The sequence below is a fragment of the Neopsephotus bourkii genome, unplaced genomic scaffold, assembly GCF_033783945.1.
Source record: "Neopsephotus bourkii isolate Nb327-2 ecotype Australia unplaced genomic scaffold, CSIRO-AGI_Nbou_v1 NB_972, whole genome shotgun sequence".
NCBI lineage: Eukaryota > Metazoa > Chordata > Aves > Psittaciformes > Psittacidae > Neopsephotus > Neopsephotus bourkii.
The window spans coordinates 64,975-83,853 of NW_026901466.1; the positions used below are offsets into that span (position 1 = coordinate 64,975).

The window sequence follows — 18,879 nt, forward strand, 5'->3', positions numbered from 1 at the left end:
CTGAAGCCATTTTCCATGGGTTGTTACACTTAGGCTGAACATCTTCACCAGAGGCCTATGGGACTGTTTGTTACAGCCATGGAATTACCAGTTTTGCTTTTGCATATTGTCTTCTAAGAGTAGCGAGAGCTGTTAAATCCACAGTTAAAGTGTAATACTGACTTCACAAGAAGCATATAGATTGTACTGCTGCTGCTCTCAATTTTTCATCTTGGTTTGTGAGCTGTAATTTAATGTTGTTCCAAAACCTCAGCATCACGTGCTGCGACAAAGGGGATAATGAGAAGTGTGGCTTTAATTTGTTACCTGAGTGTGCTCAGCCAATCACAAGCCAGATTTGTTTCTCATCAACAATAAAAATTAAGGCCTGAGACTTCCTTGCTTCGTAGCATATAATTATTTTCTTATTACCAGATTTGAAATTCTGATTCCAGTACTCACATCTAGGTTCTTCTGCAATGCCACATCCCTGGCAGTGTTCAAGGCCAGGTTGGATAGGGCTTGGTGCAACCTGTTCTAGTGGAAAGTGTCCTTGCCCATGGCAGGAGGTTGGAACTGGATGAGCTTTAAGGTCCCTTCCAACACAAAAAAAATGGGAGAAGACTTATCAGAATGATCACAAACACCTCCATTTATGCATGAATCAGATGAGTATTTGCATTCTGGTGGTGTTTGTGTTGGGCTGCTTTTCACTGGGCTTTGCTTTGATTGGTACGGGCCAGCTGAGTGCTCAGAGTCACAGTGAGGGAATTTGGACTTTGTCACCAACCCGATGACTTCTGCAAACTGATTCTTCTTGCAGTTCGAAGAATCACTTCAGTGCAAGGTTAACCAACAGGTGTTTCAATAAATTCGCATGTTACTTATTTGCAAAAGAGGAAAAAGGAGCACTACTGTCATTAACAGTTGGGTCTCCAAGGCCAAGTGGCACTGGGAGACAACCCTGGATTTAGAGATGTGCTGAGGTGGGAATGCTGAGCAGAGGCAGAAGGAACTGAAGGTGCTCATTGGGATCACCAGGGCTCAGGAGTGAGCAAGGTGATCCTGTTCAGTGACATGAAGGCGCACCACAGTGCCAGCACAGGGGACTTCAGATGTCAGATTCCAGAAGCAGATGACTGCAAATGTCTCTCTAAACTGAGGAAGACATCAAGTTTAGAGGTGTGTTTAAGCCAGCGATGAGGTATATCCACTACAGCCATTCGCCTGTCACAAGTTGGGGACCAGGAATCCATCAGGGAGAGGATGCTCTTAAAAACACTTTTAAATGTCAACATGATGCCTGCCTGTCAACAGTTCAGCTGCTGCCCTGGTGATTGTTCCTCCTCAGTTACAAATACATGACTATTTTTACTGTGATTTATTTTTAATCGTGTTGGGCTCAGCAGCTGTTACCCTATCACAGAGCTGCATTAACCAGATCTTCAGAGCTTTACCAGTAAAGTCATGAGAAATCAACTTCAGATTACTTCTACGTATGGTTCTAGGGGCATCCTGGGAAGTGTTTCATAGGCAAATCACACCTGAATTCCAGAGTAAACCCACGCCATAGTGTCACAAGCACAGCTATAGGAGACTGGACTTCTAATGATCATTTCCTTTTAATCCAACAAACATGTATTTGAGCAGTTTCCTGCCACTATCTCACATTTTGGAGGTCTTGAGGTGACAACACTGTATAGTGTGGCATGCAGGTCTGAAATGTTCTTTTTCATCTATTGATTGTAAGAGGAACAGAAGAGGACAAATGTACCATATGGTGTTTGATTCTGAATAGTTGCTTTTGACATTTTCAAAGGCAGGGTTTGATCTTGAAGTAGTAAAATATTCAGATGAATGTAGTCCTTTCAAAGTGCATCTCCAATTTCCTAGACCATGCTCACCATGGTATTTTGCACTGCCGTCTGGCTGCTGTTGGAGCTGGTTTGTAACAATTACATAGCTAAATTCAAAGAGCAGGATTTTATTCATACATATATATAAAAGGAGAATCTGTCTTTAAAAGATTCAAAGAATGAAGACCCTAGGACCACTGTAGGAGAGGATCTGTTTCGAGACCATCTTAAAGAACCTGAACACGCACAAGTCCACAGGTTCTGATGAAATCCATCCATGGGTCCTGAAGAAGCTCACAAATGAAGTTGCTAAGCCACTGTCCATCATATTTGAAAAATCATGGCAGTCAGGTGAAGTTTGGGATGACTGGAAAAAGGGAAATATAACCCCCATTTTCAAGAAGGGGAAAATGGATGACCCAGGGAATTACAGACCAGTCAGTCTCACCTCTGTGCCTGGCAAATTAAAGAACTTCTTCCTTAGATCCAATCTAAACTTCCCCTGTTTCAGTTTTAACCCATTACCCCTTGTCCTGTCACTACAGTCCCTAATGAAGAGTCCATCCCCAGCATCCCTACAGGCTCCCTTCAGATACTGGAAGGCTGCTATGAGGTCTCCATGCAACCCCAGCTTTCTCAGCCGATCTTCATACAGGAGGTGCTCCAGTCCCCTTATCCTCATGGCCTCCTCTGGAGTTATTCCAACAGTTCCACGTCCTTTTTATGTTGAGGACACCAGAACTGCACACAATGCTCCAAGTGAGGTCTCATGAGAGCAGAGTAGATGGGCAGGATCACCTCCTTCGACCTGCTGGTCACGCTTCTTTTGATGCAGCCCAGGATACGGTTGCTTTCTGGGCTGCGAGCGCACACTGAAGCTGGCTCATGTTCATTTCCTCATCGACCAGCACCCCCAAGTCCTTCTCCTTGGGCTGCTCTGAATCTCTTCTCTGCCCAACCTGTAGCTGTGCCTGCAATTGCTCCAACCCAGGTGTAGAACCTTGCACTTGGCATGGTTAAACTTCATGAGGTTGGCATCAGCCCACCTCACAAGGGTGTCAAGGTCCCTCTGGATGGCATTCCTTCCGTCCAGCGTATCAACCGAACCACACAGCTTGGTGTCATCAGCAAACTTGCTGAGGGCGCACTCAATCCCACTGTCCATGTCAGCGACAAAGATGTTGAACAAGACCGGTCCCAACACCGATCCCTGAGGGACACCACTCGTTACTGGTTTCCAGCTGGACACTGAGCCACTGACCACAACTCTTTGTGTGCTGCTATCCAGCCAGTTCTTTATCCACCAAGTGGTCCATTCATCAAATTGATGTCTGTCCAATTCAGAGACAAGGATGTCGTGTGGGACGGTGTCGAATGCTTTCCACAAGCCCAGGTAGATGACGTCAGGTGCTCTACCACTGTCCATCATTTGCGTAGCCCCATCACAGAAGGCCACCAAATTGGTCAGGCAGGATTTCCCCTTTGTGAAGCCGTGCTGGCTGTCCCCAAGCACCTTGTTGATTTTCATGTGCCTTAGCATGCCTTCCAGGAGAATCTGCTCCAAGGTTTTGCCAGGCATAGAGGTGAGACTGACTGGTCTGTAATTCCCCGGGTCATCCATTTTCCCCTTCTTGAAAATGGGAGTTATATTTCCCTTTTTCCAGTAATCGGGAACTTCACCTGACTGCCATGATTTTTCAAATATGACAGGCAGTGGCTTAGCAACTTCATTCACTAGCTCCTTCAGGACCTGTGGATGGATTTCATCAGGTCCCAAGGACTTGTGCACGTTCAGGTTCTTAAGATGGTCTCAAACCATATCCTCTCCTACAGTGCGCCTAAGGTCTTCATTCTCACAGTCCCTGTGTCTGCGTTCCAAGACTTGGGCAGTGTGGTCAGAGCCTTTGCCAGCGAAGACCAAGGCAAAGAAGTTACTAAGAACCTCAGCCTTCTCTAAATCCTGCATAGCCAATGTCATCCCATAAACTGCTGCGCAACAGACTGAAGCAGTTAATCACAGAGCCATTTACAGGGTGGGTCAAAGCAGAAACCTTGGTTTCTTCCTTTGGTTGTGACTTGTCTCCACAGACACCAACTGACATTTTACACTGACTGAACTTGCTCTTACAAAGTCAAACACGAGCAAGACCCCTTCAACCTCTCTCCATTAGGAGAGGGTCCATTAAATATCACATAGTTTGTTGTTCTAAATGATGGTCCTCAAACCCACAAACATGGCAGCTGCCAGTAAATGCTAAGATCTTCCATCTATTCGCCTACCATTTCAAGCTGTTCCTCCAGGAGCTACGTAGTCTCCCTGTGCTGTCCCATTTTCAGGCAAGCATCACTGTGCCCATACTCAGTTTCCATTAGCAACTTTATTAGCTGGCAAATGAAGTTGCTAAGCCACTGTACATCATATTTGAAAAATCATGGCAGTCAGGTGAAGTTCGAGGCAACTAGAAAAAGGGAAATATAACTGCTATTTTCAAGAAGGGGAAACCCAGGGAATTACAGACCAGTCAGTCTCACCTTTGTGCCTGGCAAAATCTTGGAGCAGATTCTCCTGGAAGGCATGCTAAGGCACATGAAAATCAACAAGGTGCTTGGGGACAGCCAGCACGGCTTCACAAAGGGGAAATCCTGCCTGACCAATTTGGTGGCCTTCTGTGATGGGGCTACAGAACTGATGGACAGCGGTAGAGCAGTTGATGTCACCTACCTGGACTTGAACAAAGCGCTCAACGCTGTCCCACACGACATCCTTGTCTCTAAATTGGAGAGACATCAATTTGATGAAGGGACCACTCGGTGGATAAATAACTGGCTGGATGGCAGCACAGAAAGAGTTGTGGTCAGTGGCTCAATGTCCAGCTGGAAACAAGTAACGAGCGGTGTCCCTCAGGGATCGGTGTTGGGACCGGTCTTGTTCAACATCTTTGTCGCTGACATGGACAGTGGGATTGAGTGTGCCCTCAGCAAGTCTGCCGAAGACACCAAGCTGTGTGGTTCAGTTGATAATGCTGGAGGGAAGGAATGCCATCCAGAGGGACCTTGACACGGTTGTAAGGTGGGCTGATGCCAACCTCATGAAGTTTAACCATGACAAGTGCAAGGTCCTACACCTGGGTCGGAGCAATCCCAGGTACAGCTACAGGTTGGGCAGAGAAGAGATTCAGAGCAGCCCTGCCAAGAAGGACTTGGGGGTGCTGGTCGATGAGGAAATGAACATGAGCCAGCTTCAGTGTGCGCTTGCAGCCCAGAAAGCCAACCGTATCCTGGGCTGCATCAAAAGAAGCGTGACCAGCAGGTCGAAGGAGGTGATCCTGCCCCTTTACTCTGCTCTTGTGAGACTTCACTTGGAGTACTGTGTACAGTTCTGGTGTCCTCAACATAGAAAGGACATGGATCTGTCGGAACAGGTCCAGAGGGGGCCACGAGGATGATCAGGGGCTGGAGCATCTCCCGTATGAAGATAGGCTGAGAAAGCTGGGGCTTTTCAGCCTGGAGAAGAGAAGGCTGCGTGGAGACCTCATAGCAGCCTTCCAATATATGAAGGGGGCCTATAGGGATGCTGGGGATGGACTCTTCATTAGAGATTGTAGTGACAGGACAAGGGGTAATGGGTTAAAACTGAAACAGGGGAAGTTTAGATTAGATATAAGGAAGAAGTTCTTTACTATTAGGGTGGTGAGGCACTAGAATGGGTTGCTCAAGGAAGCTGTGAATGCTCCATCCCTGGCAGTGTTCAAGGGTGGGTTGGACAGAGCCTTGGGTGACATGGTTTAGTGTGAGGTGTCCCTGCCCATGGCACAGGGGTTGGAACTTGATGATCTTAAGGTCCTTTACATCCCTAACTATTCTATGATAACCCTTATTTCCTTATTACATGGCAGAATGCTGCTCTCAGACTCACTCTGTTCCTCCCTGGTCTCTTGAATGCCCAGGAGAAGAATTACCCCGTCTCTGTATGCTTGACCTCATCTGTAAAATGGGCAAAATGCAAATAATATGCTGTAAAACTGATTGATGAAAAGGGTGAGGCATCTTCTGGTTTTCTTCTCCAATTGTTAAGAATCGCAGAATGGTTTGAGTTGGAAGGGACCTTTACCGATCATGTAGTTTAAGTCAGTGAAATTACCATGAATGGGCTGAGCAGCAGACCCCAAGCTTATGTGTCCCAGCTACTGTGACTCCATTTATAGCACAGGTTCCTGCTCAACACGCTGAGCTGTTTGCTCAGCAGCAGCCATAAAAGAGCCTGAATTGGCTTTTCGAGGAGAAGGGTAGAGAAAAGTGGGGTAGACAGAGAAACCATGGGAGATGGGAAGCCATGGGTACAGAACTGAGCATGCACATGGAGAAAAGGAAGTGGGTAGTAGATTCAGGGACTCTCACCAGGTACTGGAGGCCTGTTTGCATGTGGACACAGAATCCATTTGCATTTGAGGTGCCAAGCAAAGGTCCCCTTCAGGAGGATCTCCCCAGGCCAGAGCTGTCCCTCTGGAGGGGATTCTGGAAAGAATTGTATTTCCTGATTACAAGTCTGTTTTGACTTCAGAGTTGTGCAGCTCTTGGAGATGTGCGCTGCCTTCGGTGAGGACGCACTGCCCTCTGCAGGGAAGCTCATCAAAGTGCGGTTCCCGGCCTTTATAACTCACTGCCTGGATTCAATTCTCATATCAACCCCACGGGGGACAGAGACTGAAGACGTCACCTAGAGTAAAAGCCATGACGTGACCTTACATACAGAATCATACAACGGTTTGGTTTGGAAAGGACCTTAAGATCATCAAGTTCCAACCCCCCTGCCATGGGCAGGGACACCTCACAGTAGACCATGTCACCCAAGGCTCTGTCCAATCCACCCTTGAACACTGCCAGGGATGGAGCATTCACAACTTCCCTGGGCAACCCATTCCAGTGTCTCACCATGCTCACAGGAAAGAACTTCTTCCTTTGATCCAATATAAACGTCCCCTGTTTAAGTTTTAACCCGTTACCCCTTGTACTATCACTACAGTCCTAATGAAGAGTCCATCCCCAGCATCCTTATAGGCCCCCTTCAGATACTGGAAGGCTGCTATGAGGTCTCAACGCAGCCTTCTCTTCTCCAGGCTGAACAGCCCCAACTTTCTCAGCCTATCTTCATACCGGAGGTGCTCCAGTCCCCTGATCATCCTCGTGGCCTCCTCTGGACTTGTTCCAAGAGTTCCATGTCCTTTTTATGTTGTAGAGGGGCAGGATCACCTCCTTTGACCTGCTGATCACATTCCTTTTGATGCAGCTCAGGATACAGCTGGCTTTCCAGGCTGCTGACTTCCACTTTCAGTGCCCATGATGTGCAGAAGAGCTGCAGGTCAAGGGTGGACCAGCAGCTGGTAATTTGACATGGAGCTTTTCCCCCTGTGGGGAGAAATTACGGGATCACACCTATTTGGTGTATGTGTGAGCAGTGAGGAGCGGCTGTAGGTCTGGGCTTGCAGCGTGGTAAGCGCTCCCTGTGCCTTTGAATGAAGCCAGGAGGTGTTTTGTCTTGCTGAATAGCATTGAGTAGATTTTCTCTGGCAAAATATTTGAGCACATTGTCGTCAAGCAGGTCAGCAGAGACATTTAAGTCAACAGGGATTACGTTTGTGTTCTGTCACGTACACACATGTGGTTAAGCACTTTGTTCCCCTGGGTTGGCTTTTAAGTAATAAGAGGTTAGAACAGAAAATGAAATCATTCTGTTTCTGGTGACCCAAGTCCACCCTGTGTAAGCACTGCAGCCAACTGGATTGTATCAATGTGCCTAAAAAGTATAAATTCTTCAGTTTTGTCAGTACATTCACCGCACCCTCTGACAAAGGAGGCAGAAGAGAGGAATGTCTTCCCACATGTGACTGCACTGATAGGTGTACCTGACTAATCAGGCGGCTTTTAACCCAAGAGTTTATGATTTTTAGCAATATTTTGAAAAAATCATGTTGGAGACAGCTTTTTCTCTCCTAGAGAGAAGCATATGATTTACTGGGGAAGCTCAAAGTAAGAAGTCATAGCATCATAGAATCATAGTTAGGGCTGGAAAGGACCTTAAGATCATCTAGTTCCAACCCCCTGCCAAGTCCGCATCTTTCTGAACAGTAATCAGATTTCCCATTAACTCTGCACCCTCCAGATGTTTGTGACAGGGATAATGTACAGCCCACATTCACAAGAGCTTCTCTACAGTTAAGAGTACAACGTCTCGCAGTTCAGGCTTTTGTATGCACTGGAAAGTAAAGAATCCAAACAGCAATACCTACAGCTGCTGTCCGGGTGACGATTCTCTGACGGCTGCAATTTGCAGTCTGCAGGCCCCGTATGGAACAACAGAGACTGAGTAATAAACTGACTCTCCCAGGCCCAGTCATGCAGCACATACACACTGACTGCAGCCCTCCTTCCAGTTCTGGCCCCTGGGGATGTGGGGGCCATGCCATGAGGGCTGGCATCTGGAGGCTTTTGCTTCTGACAGTGCCTAACAGCTTCTGCTGGCAGGCTCCTGGTTAGGGACTGACAGCTCCTCTCACCTTCAGCCAACTCCTGGAGTGGTGGAGGAGCTACTCTGGGGTGCATTAAGTGACAGCAGAGGTGCAAAGGGACCCCAAACCCTCCTCAGGATAGAAGGGATAACTCGAGCCTGCAGGTCAGGCAGCCTTGGCTGAGGTCCTGCAAAGGAAATGGAGCAAATCATCCTGGAAGCCATTTGTGAGCTCCTGAAGTGGATAAAGGTGGTTGGGAACAACTGACATAGATTCACAGAGGGTAAATGTTCCTAACAACTTTCTGTGATAGCTTTCTTCTTTCAGCACACTGCCTTTAAGATCTCTGGCCTGCAGGATCAGAATAGAGGTAAGATATGTAGTTTCTGCTGCTCTGTGGTTTGCCAGCTTCTATCTTCAACTGCAGTGGCTTCATTCAGCCTCAGTCCACCCAACCCTTGAATTGAGGAAAATAAGCCTGAACTAGAAAAAAAACACCAAATTTTATGGCTAAATAGGTTTCAATTTTTAAAAGATTCAAGTTCCCTTGCTTTCATAAAAGAGAAATACTTTGTTTCTGGAAGTTGTCAAGAATGAGAAACTTCCATTCACAGCAGTGCTGGTGAAATCTTGATGGAGTTATACTCTCTGTAATTTAAACTACAGAAGATCATCAGAGTAAGAGCCAAAGCTTGCTTTATAGCAGAGGTTTTATAGCTGGCTCGTAACTCCCCATCAGATATGTCATAACTAAGATGTCTGACACTGTTCCAAACAGAGATGACTGCATATTCTGGCAAGTGATATGATGCACCATTGATGTAAAGGATTTATGGTTTTAATTGTGTGTATGCGATGAAGAAACTCATGTAATTGCTTCTCCTTGATCTGGTTTTTTATATAGAATGGTTTGGGTTGAAAGGAACATTAAAGCTCATCCAGCTCCAACCCTCTGAAATGGCCAGGGACACCTTCCATTAGAGAAGCTTGCTCCAAGCCCCTGTGTCCAACCTGGCCTTGAACACTGCCAGGGATGGGGCAACCACAGCTTCTCTGGGCACCCTGTGCCAGCGCCTCAGCACCCTCACAGGGAAGAGCTTCTGCCTAAGAGCTCAGCTCAGTCTCCCCTCGGGCAGGTTCAAGCCATTCCCCTTGGCCTGTCCCTACAGGCCCTTGTCCCAAGCCCCTCTCCAGTTTTCCTGCAGCCCCTTTAGGCACTGGAGCTGCTCTCAGGTCTCCCCTTCAGGAGCCTTCTCCAGGCTGCCCCAGCCCAGCTCTCTCAGCCTGGCTCCAGAGCAGAGCTGCTCCAGCCCTCGCAGCATCTCCATGGCCTCCTCTGGCCTCGCTCCAACAGCTCCACGTCCCTCTTGTGCTGCTGCCCCAGAGCTGGATCAGGGCTGCAGGGGGGGGTCTCCCCAGAGTGCAGCAGAGGGGCAGGATCCCCTCCCTGAGCTGCTGCTCACGCTCTGGGCGTGCAGCCCAGCACATGGGGGGGTTCTGGGCTCAAGCGCTCACTGAAGCCGGGTCATGGGGAGCTTGTAATCACCCAACACCCCAAGTCCTTCTCCTCACCCAACACCCCAAGTCCTTCTCCTCAGGCTGCTTCATCCAGTCTCCCCAAGCCTGTGTTTGTGCTGGGGATTGCCCTGACCCAGGAGCAGGACCTTGCACTTGACTTGGTTGAACTCCACGAGGTTCACATGGTCCCACATCTCTGGCCTGTCCGGGTATTTCTGGATCCCATCCATTGACTCTCCACCGTGTCAACTGCACCACACAGCTTGGTGCCATTGGTGAACTTGCTGTGGGTGCTCTATCCCGCTGTCCATGTCACTGACAAAGATGTTGAACAGGATTGGTAATAGTACTGACCTCTGATGGACAACACTCGTTACCAGTTTCCTTTTGGACCCTGAGCTGCTGACCACAACTCTTTGAGTGCAACCATCCAGCCAATTCCTCATCCACAGAGTTGTTCATCTTCAAATCCATGCCTCTCCAGCTTAGAGACAAGGATGTCATGTGGGTTGGTGTCAAATGCCTTTCACAAGTCTTGGTAGATGATTCTATGATTCAGTGTTTTTAATATCAGTCTTCTCCTGCAGGAGAAGGTAAATTTTATGGTTCAGCTAGCAATATATGGCCAGTGAGGGTATGTGGCAGATGACCTTAAATGCACAGGAGTCCAAGCAGGACACGTGACGTTTTGGGTCAGCAGCTGTAACACTGATTTAGCAAAGTCACAGCAGAATGGGCTGCTTTGTCTTCAGCAACGTTCAGAAGGCAAATGGAGGCTCTGGAAGCAAAAGATGTTTCTCTTCAGTGCCAGGATGATGCTCTGCTTACCAGCTCATAGTCCCTTCTCTCACTTCTTCGGCAGGAAACAAAAGTTGATTTGCACTGGTTAGGACAATATCCTTTGCTACCCTATGTAGAAGTCAAGGTGGAGATGGTGGTATCATGTAACAATATAGAAAATTGACTTTCTGGCCTCTCAAGCCACTGCAATTTGGAGACCTAGTGAAGGCTAATGGATTGGTTTTGGCAGGTTTCTCTATTATTTTTGTCTGTCACTGCCATACTGGGGGAAAAAGTACACTGTTCTCATTAAAGAGAGTTTCAAGCCTGAAACACTAGTGTAATTGCCTGGGAGCCCAGGCTGAGAGCATGGTGTCCATCATTTTAAAGCAGAAGCAAGGAGTGTGTGTACGCTGGTGGGCACTTGGCCTTTAACTTTCAAACCTCACCAATGGCTCTGATCAGTTCCTGCAAGGTCCAAGTCTCATTCTGCCACACATATACACACCATATCAGATAAGAGAGAGACAGAAAAGCACTGTATGCTGATTTCAAGATGTTAAACCCAGATGCAATGTCACCAAACACTTACTGACGGGGTTAGACTTTCTTCTGAGGTGCCTGAGTGATGCCTCTTGCCAACTTAATCGAAGTCAGTGGGGACTTTAGGCCATCTAAACTCACAGTAAGTTTAGCACTCAGGTTTTTGTGCGTTTTATACCCATTTCTGTCAAAGCCATGACCATCTCAACTTGCTATATACTGAGTGATCAGAAGAGGGCAGTCCTTCCCCTCAGTACTTGCTCTGCTTTAGGCTTTGATTGAGTCTCAAACCCACAAATTTGGTGTTGTAGATATGTGCTGATACAGTTACACTGGTGGAAATGGACTATTATAGAATATCTGTGAGGACTACTCTAGTTCTCAGCCCCCTGCTGGATAATCAGACAAAACAAGACAGGACAACAAACCATTTGAGCATCATGAAGAAAATTAATTGGTTACTTCTGTGATTAAAAGAGGAACATTAAAGACATAAGGTTTCTCTCCTGAGCCTAAACTGCCAGCCTCAGTTCAGGCCCCGTGTCCTTCTGTTCTTCCATCAGCACAGCTAAAGAGCTAAGCCTCCTGAGAAGTTCCAGGGTTTAAAGGGTGGCTACAAAGAAGACAGACTCCCTTTTTATAAGGAGCCCCATGGAAAAGACAAGGGGTGATGGGCACAAATTACTCCTGGGGAGATTCCAACTGGACATAAAAGGAAAATTTTCACACTAAGAACAATCAGATTATTCTTATGAGGAGAATAATCTCCCCAGGGAAGTGGTGGGTTCCCCAGTGCTGGACACTGTTAAGATTGGGCTGGACAGGGTGCTGGAACATCTAGTCTAGGTCATGCTTTGCCTAGAAAGGATTCTGTGATTGTACAAACTATAAGAAACAGGATGTTAAGGAAGATGGTTCAGTAGGTCAGAGGTAGGGTGCTGTAGATAATCTCTGGAATAAAGCTCCTCATTACGAGGATGGTGTAGGAAAGGTCACTGTGTGTCTGCACCAGATATGAGAGCTGTGAGCTCAGCACATACAAACCTATCTGGGTTTAACACAACTAATAGAACTAGCAGCAATGGAGAAGAGGAAGAGGTTTACCCTGATTCCCAGCAGAAAATTTATGAGGGGATTAAGGCACCAAAAAGGCTACGGCTTCCCCCTGTGAAGGCTGCTGCTTGTGGTACCTGCCCTCAGTGGTAAAACAGCCTTTCCTTTACAATGCACTTACTTCTGGCCCTGCCACAGTTGGCAGACTACCTCCAGTACAGTTAAAGATTGTATATAAGGAGGAAATTCTTTCCTGTTAGGGTGGTGAGGCACTGGAATAGGTTGCCCAGGGAGGTTGTGAATGCTCCATCCCTGGCAGTGTTCAAGGCCAGGTTGGAGACGAGGCCTTGGGTAATATGGTTTAGAGCGAGGTGTCCCTGCCCACGGCAGGGGGGTTGGAACTTGATGATCTTAAGGTCCTTTCCAACCCTAAGTATTCTATGATTCTAAATCTGTGCAAACTGCAACCGTATCTTCTACTTACTGTGTGGGTGTATTAATGGAGCAAAAATGAGGAGGGAGGGAATGGTCTTTGGTCAGCAGAAGTAAGGTAGGGTGACACAGTGTTGAAGATAGACTGAGGAAACTGGAAATTGAAGGAAGCAGAGGAAGAGCCAGAAAAGCAAGATAAAGTACCACCTGGTTGTGTCGCCATGTCCCTGGCTGTTCAAGGAGCTCAGCAGTGTAGAAGCAGCTGAAGATCTGAGGTGAAATGGTTCACCAGCCTAAAAATATCAAAAGCAGGGAAAGTAAAACTTAAAAGCAGCAAATGCCAGACTATTGTTAACCTACGAGAGTTACTAAGGGATTAATCAGAACTAGTTTGGGAAGGGACTTGTATCCACATAAGCCAAAGCTCCCTAACTGGGAAGACTTACAGACACATATGGACATGCTTAAAGAACATCATCCCCAATAGGCACAGATTTAACAGTGCTACAAAATGTCCCCAGGAACTGGAGCTTTGTCACCTACACTGTTCAACTATTAGAACAACCCCAGGCATAGCTCTGGATCAGACCAGCTAGCATTTTCCTAAACAACTGCTGGAGACAGTGTGGGAATTAGCATGCTATGCCCAAAGTGCAGTCTGCACATAACATTGATTCAGATTGTAAAACACTTTTATAGCATGGATGTGGGATGTTCCCATGTGAGCTGGTCTCAGAGCCAGAGAATATTCTGGACATATTTGATCATAAAAATGCTACATGAGTGATTTTAAGCAGAACAACTTTAAAAGATAGAACAAAATTACTAGGCAGAAGTAGAATCAAATAATGGAAACAGCATAAAGACAGTTAGCAGTGTTGTTGCTCTAAAGATATAAGAGAGACAATGTGCGTGGGGAGAACAGTATCTTCTAGTGGGATCAGTTTAATAAAAGATACCATTTTTCTTCACAAGCCTTGCCTTGAGGTAGCAATCATTTTTACTGCCTAGTTCCGGCTATAGTCTCACAATGTAAATGAGAAGAGTCAGTAGAGTCATCTCTCCATCTGAGGATTAGTTTAACCATGAAGTTAACAACTGGCACTTTTTAACAGAAATACAGTGGAAAGTGAAGGTGCCAGTTTTTATCTTCCTGAGAGATGGCTTGTCTGCTAGTCTGCACTGTAAAAAAGTCCAAGATTGAAGGCAGATAAAAAAGCAACATGACTGCTTAAATATTTGTTTGCTCAGTAGCTATATATAAATATATATAATTACATTATAAATATATTTATAGAAGTGACAGTGCAGGTGTTGAGGCAGTGCTGTAGAAGAAAAGAGCCTTGGATCTCTAGAACAGAGAAGTTTGGGGTTTGTTTTTTTTGGGGGGGGGGTTAGTTTACATTAAGAATCGGTGATATAAAAAACACGAAAATACTGAGTCCAGCTCTGGTGACTTTGCTTTAAATAAGATATTTTTAAAACAGGGAATGTTACAGAAAACAGACACAAAATCATCTCAAGGATAGGAACCAAAAATCTTCTGTTTAATTTGTCTGACTGGGTTACAATCAATACGGTTTATCACAAGGAAAATGAAACAGGAAGTATCTGACTGTCATTTAGCACAGGGAGACAGAACAGCAGCACATGATCAAAAGCCCAGGAAAGCTCAGACCAGAGTATGGTTTTAGGAGAGTGGAAGTGAATTAAGAGAACCACCTTGATGTACAACCTTGAAACTAATGTTTGAGAGATGCATTTTACTTTGGCACTGAACAAGGACCCCAGTAAAGTGCAGTGGCCTGTGGGAAATCTGCTGTTACAATCAAAGAGGCTCCTGTTGTATCAAGAGTTCCTGAATGAATTTGTGCCCTGTAGTAGGTGAGCTGTGCCACTGCTTGAGGCTGCTCCCATACAGCCCAGAGCCATCACAGTTGGCTTTATGGAGCTGAGGAATGCCAAAGGCTCCCAGTTGTTCTCTTGGCAACAGCAAAGCAACAACATCATGAGTGCCAAAAGAAAATCCTCTGTGCTGAGCACCAAATATGGTGATAAAAGTCCTCAGGAAGAAGAAGAAATTACAACTTCTCTGCTTCTGTACCACAGGCAGTTGCTGGAAGTGACTAGAAACATGCACTCAGTGGTTACGGAGTAGCATGAGATGTACAATGGACAAAATGTAAGGAACTCCCCTCCTACCCTAGGACAAGCCAAGTCTGCATTACCTGACAGTAGGCTGAGCATTACCATGACACATGGCTCCGTGGCGCAAGACCAGGGTTATGTTAAGGTATGAAGGATGGACCATGCTTCCTCTTCACAACAACCTGTAGCTTGGAGAACGCTTGGTGGCTTGGAGTCTGGCTTCACGAATGAGCGTGCTGGACATCAGAGAGCTGCTGGGAGAAAACAACAGTGCAGAACTAGTGGGTGTTCTGTCTAGAAACCAAAGTTCTCCCTCATTAAAGGATGCTGCTGTGAGTTCCAGACCTTGCAGCCCTGTCTAATCCTGTTCCCTGGGGTGGAGGTTTTTCTCTTCTGGGATTAATTACAACACAGCTTTCAACAGATTGTTTCACAAAGAAGTGTTTTGCAATAAACTGCAACAAGTCATTAACTGTTGCAGTTAATGATACAGATATATCGGTTAAGAGCCGCGATCTGTCTGAAATGACATGGGTTTACATGTCATTAACTGTTGCAGTTAATGATATAGATATATCGGGTAAGAGCTGCGATCTGTCTGAAATGACATGGGTTTACATGTCATTAACTGTTGCAGTTAATGATATAGATATATTGGCTAAAATCCTCGATCTGTCTGAAATGATATGGGTTTACAGCAACACCAAATTCATCCTATTCAGAGATGAGCTCTGGCATGTTTAAATGCCTTTGATTTGAGCTATTTTTAACCACTCATGGTTAAAAAAAGTCACGACCTTGTGTGTTATTTTATCCATCTCCTTTGTTTATAGGTGCAGCACCACGTTATTCAGAGATGTTTCAAAGCCATCAGTCATGCTGACAGGGGGAAAGCAGAACAATGAGCACTTCATGACAGGCCTCAAAATCACAATTAGTAGAGGAGGTTTTGATTAAGTGGATTCATATAGGCATTGTTGGTTACCATAGCAACACTGCTTCTTTTAACTGCACAGTTCTACATCTCACAATTTAAATCATGTTAAGGGCCAGCAGAAAATTAAAACCCTCAATATTTGCAATACTGGAAAACAGAGAATCAATGAAACCCAGACTGGTTTGTGATGGAAGGGAGCTGAAAGCTCATCCAGCTCCAATCCCTGCCACGGGCAGGGACACCTTCCACTAGAGCAGCTTGCTCCAAGCCCCTGTGTCCAACCTGGCCTTGAACACTGCCAGGGATGGGGCAGCCACAGCTTCTCTGGGCACCCTGTGCCAGCGCCTCAGCACCCTCACAGGGAAGAGCTTCTGCCTAAGAGCTCAGCTCAGGCTCCCCTGTTCTGGCAGGTTCAAGCCATTCCCCTTGGCCTGTCCCTACAGGCCCTTGTCCCAAGCCCCTCTCCAGGTTTCCTGCAGCCCCTTTAGGCACTGGACCTGCTCTAAGGTCTCCCCTTCAGGAGCCTTCTCTTCTCCAGGCTGCCCCAGCCCAGCTCTCTCAGCCTGGCTCCAGAGCAGAGCTGCTCCAGCCCTCGCAGCATCTCCATGGCCTCCTCTGGCCTCGCTCCAACAGCTCCACGTCCCTCTTGTGCTGCTGCCCCAGAGCTGGATCAGGACTGCAGGGGGGTCTCCCCAGAGTACAGCAAAGGGGCAGGATCACTTCCCTGAGCTGGTGCTCACGCTCTGGGGGTGCAGCCCAGCACACGGGGGCGTTCTGAACTCACTGCACACGGGTCATGGGGAGCTCCGCAGCCGCGGTCCCGCCGTACCAATGTCCCGTCCGCCATGAGACCCCCCTAACCCTCACCGTCCCCTCAGTGCACGGCCCTCGCACAGCCCCGTCCCTCCGCGCTGATTCGCTGTCGCTCCCGCCTCATTAACATATCACAGGCCGTGCCTTGTCGCGGTTTCCCTTGTGTCAGGGCGGGAAAGGCAGTTGATTGGCTGAGCGCGGCCATGGGCGGGCTAGCGGGCTTCCCTCTCATTGGCTGCTCGGTGCTGTCGGTCACGGGTGACGCCCCGCCCTCCGGGGTGTCCCTCGCCGGCGCCTCCTTGTCCGTCTCATTCAGTGGTGGGCTCCGCGGCGGACGGAGCTCTGGCGGTGGGAGTTGCTGGGGCACAATAGACACAGGTCCTCGGCCAGCATCGCTCGGCAGGCAGCAGCCGCAGCAGCAGGAGGAGGTAGATCCCGTTCTGGTAACAATCTTACGATTGCAATGGCGTACAAAAGGCCTCTTTTTACAACCCGTGTCTCGGGGTGTTTTCTACAGAGCCTCGACCCTCGCTGCCTGTCCTCCCGCTGAAACCTCTCCCCCGGCCCAGTACCCTGCGTGCCGCCAGGGTGAGGAGAGGCCGTTCGCTTCGCGTCCCGCCGAGCAGTAGCCGAAGGTGTGCGGTGGGCAGGGCCGGGGCGGCACCGGGGCCAGCGGGGCCCGGGCGTGTGGCCAGCCCCCTCCCACCCTGAGGGGGCACGAGGCCCGGTGGGGCGCAGGGAGTTCCGCGCCCCTCGGTCCGGTCCCCTGCGGCCCCCTAAGTCGCACCAACCCCCCTCTGTGTTCGCTGTGAGGCCCTGGGGCTCGGCCTGTTGTAGGGACCCCCCTACCCCGGGGCCCGCTCCCCCCGCCGCGGCCCGCTCCCTGGTTCCGGCCGGCTCCGGCGGCAGGTGGAAACCGAAAGAAGCCAAAGTGGGTGTTTTGCGGCGGGGGAAACAGGAGGCTGCGTGGCCTGGGCCGTGCAGCGGTGCGTGTTTACCAGCTGTCAGAGCGGTGACAAACGCAGCTGCCGCCCTTCAGGAACAGCCCCCATCGCTGGAGGCTGCTCCTCGGGTCAGCGTTGGGGATGCTCCTCAGACCCCTTCATCCAGGGTGAGGCTGCTTTTCCAGCTATTTAGTGTTGGCCAATGGTCCCCATGCCGGCAGCGAAGTTTTACGGCACGTCCCTAAATACTAGAGAGTAAATGTTGGGCAGTAGCGGAGCTGCTGTTGGAAGAGGAAATGCTTGTCAGGCTGCCGGTATTTTTAGAGCAGACCTCGGGGTTTGCCTCTTGGTCACAAGAAGCAGCAGTGGCTGTTTGAAGTGCCACCGCCACAGGTCCCACGTCTGTCTTGGCCTCTGAGCCACAGCGGCTTCTCACGGTGCTGGTGTCCCAGCACCTTGGTGTGTTATGCCATGGCACGTTATCTCCCTGTTGATTGGAGAAACCCCAAAACTTTGTTGACAAACAGCTGATTAAAAGGGACGATCTTGCAGCCAAGAAAGCTGTTGATTTGGTATCTTCGTGGTTTTAATTAAAAAATGTTAGTAGTGAACTGCAGAGAGAAATTTTCTGTGTAAGAGTATATGCACATGCCTGATTTTGCTAGGCAGAGTAAGAAACCCTGTAAGCAGCCCACTGTGTATGTGCAGCCAGCAGTGTTGAACATGATGCTGGCCCTATAAGGTCTGTAGAAATTTGGTCTGAGCAAGTCTTTTCAAGCGAAACTGTGTGTTACAGTCCCAGGACACAACTTCTGCTCATCCTGTGTGGTAGTTTTCTGAGTCAGCAGCGTCAGTGCAGGCAAGATCTGAAGCTTTTCCTTCTGCAGGCTGGGGAAGAAGCTGTCAAAACGCGTGGTAGTGTGCTGTGCGTGAGTGAGCACTAACTGAATCTTCAGCTTTACTACTGGTGGCATCACAGAAGGGCTTTGCTGTTACCTGTGCTGGTAACTTTGTGTATGGGTCATTTTCAGATTCTTCTGTGATTTAAACAGGACTTCCTTTCTTTACAGTCCTTAACTATAGTGGACACCAAGGTTTGTAAGTGGTTGGCTTACATACATACTTAACCTGATGGGCACTGAATTAGCCAGCAGCTGCTTCTCTGTGCGTATTGCTGAGCTGTTCTCCAAGGAAGTATTTCTTGTGCAGCAGTTTTTCAATACATTCTTGTGTCTTTCTCAGCTTATCTGCAGAAAAATACATATTTTTGATCTGAATAGAGCTCTGATACAGAGATATATAGGTTCTCAGGAATAAAGCAACAAAGCCTTTCTGTTTATTTCTGCAGTGTTTCAGAGGATTCTGCAGGA

At 47.9% G+C, this 18,879-nt stretch overlaps 1 protein-coding gene and 1 long non-coding RNA gene across 2 annotated transcripts in view; one reads left to right on the forward strand and one right to left on the reverse strand.

The window, feature by feature from the left end:
* Positions 1-14,200: 14,200 nt before the first annotated feature.
* On the reverse strand, positions 14,201-15,340 carry LOC133215382 (uncharacterized). Its single transcript, XR_009726403.1, has 2 exons — positions 14,896-15,340; positions 14,201-14,793 (listed from the first exon to the last, which is right to left on the reverse strand). It is a non-coding gene; the product is annotated as an uncharacterized LOC133215382 (long non-coding RNA).
* Positions 15,341-16,648: 1,308 nt separating this feature from the next.
* Positions 16,649-18,879, forward strand: part of LOC133215380 (NAD-dependent malic enzyme, mitochondrial-like) — a gene marked incomplete at its 3' end in the record, with an annotated part of 29,034 nt that continues 26,803 nt past the window's right edge. The window contains exon 1 of the mRNA XM_061359378.1: positions 16,649-17,008. The remainder of the gene's footprint in view (positions 17,009-18,879) is intronic.